This window comes from Marmota marmota, unplaced genomic scaffold, assembly GCF_001458135.2.
Source record: "Marmota marmota marmota unplaced genomic scaffold, marMar, whole genome shotgun sequence".
NCBI classification, from domain to species: domain Eukaryota; kingdom Metazoa; phylum Chordata; class Mammalia; order Rodentia; family Sciuridae; genus Marmota; species Marmota marmota.
The window spans coordinates 15,456,188-15,463,873 of record NW_026000174.1 but is presented as its reverse complement, the minus strand read 5'-3'; the positions used below and the strand labels follow the sequence as shown (position 1 = coordinate 15,463,873).

The 7,686-nt window shown below is 38.6% G+C and overlaps 1 pseudogene; it reads left to right on the top strand.

Moving 5' to 3' along the window:
* Window positions 1-4,987: 4,987 nt before the first annotated feature.
* On the top strand, window positions 4,988-6,985 carry LOC107156887 (annotated as a pseudogene).
* The last annotated feature ends 701 nt before the right edge of the window (window positions 6,986-7,686 follow it).

Below are 7,686 nucleotides of genomic sequence, written 5' to 3'. Positions count from 1 at the left end.
CCTTGTGAATGTAGTCTTCCCCTGCTTTCTGATTGTCTATTTTCTTCATTGTAGACAGATACAAAACGAAGGACAGAGATCTGATTGCTACCCAAGTTTGTTATAGCAAATATTGGGAAACATGAGAAATAGAATTTTTTTTCTTAGTTCAGTTACTGCTTTTTTTCCTGCATAGAAATCCAGAGGATCTCTTAATTGAACTATAATATTATGTGACCCATTTTAAGACTTTCTAGCTAATGAGATGTAGGTCATGTTTAAGTCCTTCAATGTGATTAATACCTATACCCTCTCCTCAATAGTATGAAAAATACACATTGTGACTGTAAACAAAAGTTAAAGAAATAAATGATAGGTAATAATGTTTCCCTTCTATGACTTTAGAGAGTTCTATGGGTTATGCTAGTTTGGGGCTAGGGTCTTCCCCAGATTTACCTGATTCTTGAGATGGAAACTAGTGATACCTCAGTTGACGGCATTTTCATGAGTTTTCTTGATGTTTTGAATGCCTGGATAAGATCCTGAGAATCATCCTAGACCAGGGTATCTTAACCTTTGTGCTAATGACATTTGGGACTAGATAATTTGGGAGGGGGGTCTTGCGCATTGTAGGATATTTGGCAGCATCAGTGGTCTCCACACGTTATTTTCCAGTACATTCTTTCTTTCAAGCTGTGGCAACCAAAAACATTTTCCGACATTGCCAAATGTCCCTAGTTGAGCTTCTGTCTTAGACAAATCCATTTGCCTTCCCCAGTGAATATATAAGTGGTCACCAAGTCCTAGTGAGTCCACCTTCTAGAATTATCTCTCAAGCCTATTCCCTCTTTTGTTTCCAGTGTTCCTGGCTTCTAAGGGCATGCAGAGGGAGGTGTGTTCTTTTTTCCCCCCCTCACTTTTTTTTTTCCCATTGGTGCATTATAATTATACATAATAGTGGGATTCGTTGTTACATATTCATACATGTACTCAATAGAACAATGTAATTTGGTGAATTTTTTTCCCCTAGCACCTGGCCTTTCCCTCTGCTGGGAGGAAGGTTCTTAAGGTACTAAGGGAGCCAAGAAGGGGAAACCTAGAGCAAGTTATTATTTGTGCCTGATGCTGCAGTAGGAGATGGCAGCCACTGGGTGGCGATCGCACAGCACCAACTCTGGAACAGAATTGTGCCTGGATCCAGGGCCCAACATTGTCCTCTAAGCAGCAGAGGGCATGACTGGCAGGACCAATTCATACTATTAGGCACCATCTATCTACAGAGTATCTACTGTGTTCAGGGCCCTGCAGAAGGTGCTTCACTCATAATAATAGAAGCACAGTTAAGCTTTACTGAACATTTATTTCAAATGACACTGGGTTCTGTGTATTGTGTGGGCTGTCTTCTTATATATCCTCACAATAATCCTAAGAGATATAAATATTATTTTTTTAACTATCTAATAATTTCAAAAACAATAAGACAGAGATACATTGGAGTTAGAAACTTGAAAATTCATATTTAGTTCTAAAAATGCTCAACATAGTGTACTGGATGCACACTATGTGTCAGGACTTCTCGTAGGCATGAGGTGATATTCTTAACTCCATACTGTAGGAGAGAAAGCAGATCTCAAAGTGTTAGGGTTATACATAGTCCACGTTTGCACAGCTCACCAAATCAGTGTTTGAACTCAGGGTTATGTGTCTCAGCACCTTCCACTGTATCCAACTTGGAACACAGAGAAAGGGATCTCCAAGCTCTGCCTCCTTTGGCCTCTTTGCTGTCCTGCTACACAACAGGAGTCTTGCATGCACTACTGTGCATCAGGCACTGTTCTGAGCATACAAAGGTGAATAAGACAGACCCAGACCTTGCTTTCATGAAGCCCACAGAAGAGGAAAAGGAACAGGAAAGACAGCTGTTTAAACAACTTGGCCACGGAAATGTGAATAAAAAATGTGTCCAGGGCTAGAAAGGAGAAGCACAAGACAGGAAGTTGTAAGATTGTTTCAGGGAAAGCCAGACTTGTGTAAGAAGTCAGGACAGGCCTCCATGGGAATGGGACATTTAGACTGAATTCTTTTCTAGCCTGGAGGCTAGAAAAGAACTGTTCCCTAATAGCCGGAAGGGTGAAGAGTAGTAAGAGATAAATAGCATGTATCTTGGTCTAAGTACTTTTGGATACCAGTATGAGCTTTGAAACCAGGCAGCCTGGGTTTGAATTCTAGGTCCACTGTGTATTGGTGGTGTCACTGGGCAATTCCACTTTCTCTGTGTTCCATTTCATCATCTGGAAAATGGAAGCAAAATTGCCCCATCCTTTAAGGCTGTAGTGAGGATTATATGAGTTAATACATGTAAAGCGCTTAGCAGAGCACCTTACTTGGTAAAGGCTAAACTACTAGTAATTATCACTGTCATATAGTTTTGCATGTTAAATTTGTATTCTAATCTCTGAACTTTGCAAGTAAGCATCTCCCCAAGTCATTAAAAAACTTCAGTATGTTCACACTATATGAACATGCACGTGTAAGACCATGGAAGAGCCAGGCATGGTGGCACACATCTGTAATCCCAGTGGCTTGGGAGGCTGAGGCAGAAGAATCACAAGTTTGAAGCCAGCCTCAGCAACTTAGCAAGGCTCTGTCTCTAAATAAAATATAAAAAAGGGGCCAGGGATGTGCAGTGGTTAAGTGCTCCTGGGTTCAATCCCTGGTACCAAAAAAAAAAAAAAAAACATGGAAGAGAGATAAATGCCTCTCAGAGAGAAGGTCACAGGACTCATCCACATTTCCTTTATACAACTTTTTATTGCTCCTCTGGGAACAACAGCAACAAAGAACAAATCAACCTAAAAAGTAGAATAGAGAGTCCAGCAACAGACATAAATGTATGTGTGGGATTTATGACAAAGACTACACTCCAGTTTATCAGCAATATTTTTAAATAAATGGGCAGATCATGTTTTTTAGCAGCACAGTTGACAATGGAACCAAACTTAGGTGTCCAAACTATGGAACTAGCCTAGGCATCTATCAACAGACAAAGGGATAAAGAAAATGTGGTATATATACACATTGGAGTTTTATTCTGCCATAAAAAAGAGTGAGATTATGTCATTTGCAGGAAAATGGATGGAAGTGAAATAATATACTCAGAAATAATATACTTCTTATGAAGAAGAAAAAGGCAAAGAAAGGTGAGGGAATCTCAAGAAAATCCAAGGGAGATCAGTAGAATAGGGGAAACGCCCCAGTATCCCAAAATGAAACAAAACAAAACAGAAAAACTGGGAGAAGGGAGGAGAGGGTGGGGAAAGGGGAAATACTGGGGAATAATATTGGCCAAATTATATTGTTATATTGTGTCCTGTACAAATATGTAACAACAAATTCCACCATTATGTACAAATATAATTCATCAATAAAAATATGGAAAAAAATTAAAATGCATTGATGAGATAACTAAGCTGAGAAATAGAAACCTTGACACCTTTTCCCAATTATCAAAAATTAATTTAGTATGGACCCTAGACTTCAATATGAAACTAAAACAAATCAATCAAGTTTCTAGAAGAATACAGATGGAAAACATTTCTTTAAAAGAACATAAAAGGTTGATCAGTTGAATTTCATTTAAATTAAGAACTTCTGTTGGTTGGCTGCAGTGGTACACACCTGTAATCCCAGTGACTCCAGAGGCTGAGGCAGGAAGATTGTTCAGCAACTTAATGAGACCCTGTCTCAAAATAAAAAACAAAAAGGGCTGGGGATGTAACTTAGTGGCACCCCTGGGTTCAATACCTAGTATCAAAAAAAAAAAAAACCAAACAAGCAAAAAACCTTCTGATCATCAAAAGTCAATATTAAGAGAGCAAAAAAACTAGGAACAGATATTTGCAACATGAATCATTCTAGGCTGCTTATATTATATGTATATAAATTAAATTATATATGTATATATTTTACACTGGAAATTGAACCCAGGGGCACTCTACTATTGAGCTGCATCCCAGCCCTTTTCCCTTTTTATTTTATATTTTGAGACAGGGTCTCTCTAAATTGCCCAGGCAAGATTTGTGATCTTCCAACCTCAGCCTCCTGAGTAGCTGCCATTACAAGCATGTGCCGCCATACCCAGCTCAAAATATCATATATTAACATCAATATACATATATACTGCATACAAATATATGATAGATCTGAAAAATTTGTCAGTCAGCTTTTTGCTACTATAACAAATATCTCAGATAATCAACTTAAAAAGAGAAAAGATTTGCTTTGGCACATGGTTTCAGTAGTTTCAGTCCATGATTGACACTATCACTTTGGGCTTGTGACAGTACATTATACAACAAAGCAAAATTGCTCACCGAATGGACAAGAAGCAAAAGAAAAAGAAGGGGCCACGGTATACTATCCCTTGCAGACATACCCCCAGTGACCCAAAGACCTCCCATTAAGCCCCACTTCTTAAAGGCTCTACCACCTTCCAATAGTGCCACAGCAGAACCAAGTCTTTACCAAGTGGACCTGCGGGACAGACTTAGGATACAAGCCTTTCTCACCAATGAGAAATAATGAACTACAAACATGATACCTGAAAATCATGAATGAATCTCAAAGAGTTAATGTTAAGTGGAAGAAGCTAGATATAAAAAGTTCAAATTCTATGATTCTATTTATATGACATTCAAAAACAGTAAAAACATATGTATGGCGACAGATATCAGAAGAGTGGTTACTTTTGGCGTAGGTACTGATTGGGAGAAAGCACAAGGGACTCTTCTGGGATGCCAGAAATAGTCTTTATCTAGATCTAGGTGATCGTTCCTTAGGTAAAATGAAGTTATAGAGCTTAAAATTCATGCACTTTAGAGATCTAAGTTATATTTTTTTTCATTTATTTTTTAGTTGTAGATGGACATAATGCATTTATTTCATTTACTTATTTTGATGTGGTGCTGAGGATCAAACCCAGTGCCACACTCGTGCTAGGCAAGTGCTCTACAATTGAGTTACAACCCCAGGCCCTGTAAGTTATATTTCAATTAAGAAATCTTTTTAAGTCTTAGAAATAAAATTAAAAAGAAAAGTAACCACATAAAGAAATAAGATGCCATCGGCAAGAACTAGCAGAAGTGACATCAGAAGATATTCAGAAGGAAGGAGTCAGCTGCTGCATGTGGCCTGGCAAAATAGCAGCTGAGCTCGGTTCCTCCAAAGTTATAAAAGCCAGAAAACTCAAGACAAGGAAAACTAACAAGGCCAGTGATTTCAGTGATATAGCAAATTGGCCAATACCAGGAGAATTAGTGAACACTGGAAGAACCTTTTTGCAGTCTCAGCGTGTCAACAGCCAAGGAAATAAGAAGCCACAAATCAGAAAAGAAAAAGTAGAGAAGGTTGAAAAGAGAAGTAACAGTGAAAGAAAAGAAAACCAAGAAACACAATTAGATGGTTCTGTTGAAAATGTCAGAGAGGATGAGGCTCAGTGAAGCAATCAATGAAGGAGAGGTTGGAAGAGAAACAGAGAAAAGAGATGATCAAGAGGCACATCCAGTGTAAGGAGGGAGGGGATAGTAACCGAGGTCCTTTTAGAGGCTGAGGAAGAGGACAGGCAGAGGAGACCTTCAAGTGAACTTTGATTATTTGAATGGTTACTGAGAGCATGATGAAAGGACAAATCGGCTGTATCAAACAGAACTTAACCCCCCAGGGTGACGTATTACAATGACGACACAGATGTATGGGTGTATCCTGTGGAAGAAACACTGCCTAATGTGTAAGTGCCAAGTTGAATATCACTTCAGTATGCAAAACTTGGAATATGACTTCTTTATTTGGAGAAAGATGGATGAACAGGATTTCTTGCCTGTTTCCATGATTGCTGGATTTCACCATGTCTAGGCTCTTACCACAGACCTTAATCTCATTCTACAGACTTTGAAGAACAGCGCAGAAGTAGAAGTTGTGGATGAGAAAATGGGGCAAAAGACAGAACCAGAAAAAATGGCCAGTCCAGGCCCTCCTCCCCAAAATGTGCTACCAACAGAAAATGAATGATTGATTGCCCAGAGTTCAAACCAGGCCAAGACTTTTGCTCACATACAGTCAAGGTGATGATCTACGGATGCTCTGGTTGTCATCTGATGGGAATGTGCAGTGAAACAGGTGACTCAAATGCATTGTAAATATTGAAATGAGCTGGGCTGCAGGGATGAAAGCCACCAGACTGTCTTCTGTGCAAGAGTGTCCACTGCCATCCCCGCAGGTGGCACAACAGCAGAGATGACTACCTTCGTGATGATGAGAGACCAGAGAACTGCTGCTGTTATTCAAGGAGCTGCCTGCCCTTTTCTGTGTGACTGCACTTAGGCCCAATGGGCTACTTTATTTGCAGGGGAAGCTAATTATTATCATTATGGAAATACTGCAAGGTTCTGTGTTTTGTTTCCAAGTGTATGTACTTGTGTCCATGTCAACAAAGCAGAAAAAGAGAGGACTGAGTAGTGTTTCCCGGATTGCTAGGTTTTTTGGGTTTTTTTTTTTTTTGCTATTGATTTGTCCTTAACTACGGTGAATTACATAACTCACATGTTAAGATATTGCACAGGGACTGTAAGATTTATTAATGCAGACGCTAAAGGAGCAATAAATTTAAGAAATGAACAAAGATATTTTGTTCCATGACTTTTCAAAATGTACTTTTGATACATCAGTATGAGTCCTGCCCTTCGGTGAAGCATTAATTGATGGACAGTTTCACAGGTATTTTTATCTTGTACTCCTTTGTCAGTTCTGTGCTTCTAATGCCAGCAAGCAATTTGGGTAAGTGTTTTTAAAGTTGAAGAAATGTGACATTGTGGGTGTTTGTTTTTTGAAGATATAATGGCCAACTGTAAAAGTTAGATTTTTTCTTTTTTATTGTCTAAACTTGGGTTCCAAGATGACATTTTAAATCAGTTTATGAACAATCACTGGGGAGTTGGATAATATAAATACTTTTCCCACAGGATGGTTAATTTAGGTCAGTCAAGTTGAAGATACCTGTTCATTAACCATTTATACATCATTAATAAAATTATAAGAATAAAATAATAAAAAAGAAAGAAATTCAAAAGAAATCTCAGTAATGACATTGGCAGACATAACATGTTTCATAATTTTGATTAAACAACAGAAATGCTTTAAAACATGTGCAGGGAATAAGAATTATGTAATTATAAGGAGTTACCAGGCAAACTTGGAAATAAAGAAAAAAATAGACTTTTTAGGAACACAGTCAGAAAATAATGATAATTAAAAATTCAATATATAGGTTTCCCTGAAGATGGAGTGGGTGTAACCATCTCCATTCATCCTATTAACTACAACTAAATCCTCATTTATGTAAAATAAACAAAAGACTCTGAAAGAAGTAAAGAAGAAGGCAGACCAGGTAAGGACTTTCGTGGAAGGAATGATACAGTGATGAGTTCCTTTCATTTTCTTTGTACCTCATGTATCCCAGAAATGCCAATGGGCACAGACTCCAAAAGCCTGGACTAAAGTCTGCTGTGTCTAGCCAAAAAACCAGAAAAGCAGCAGCACAGAACTACTGTACTCCAGCCAGACACCAAACACGCCTGCAAAGGCCAAGCCTGGTGCTGTGAATGTCTCCACCCAGCATCCTGCTGGGGAAAAGTGAGAGAAGACTAAGTTAGG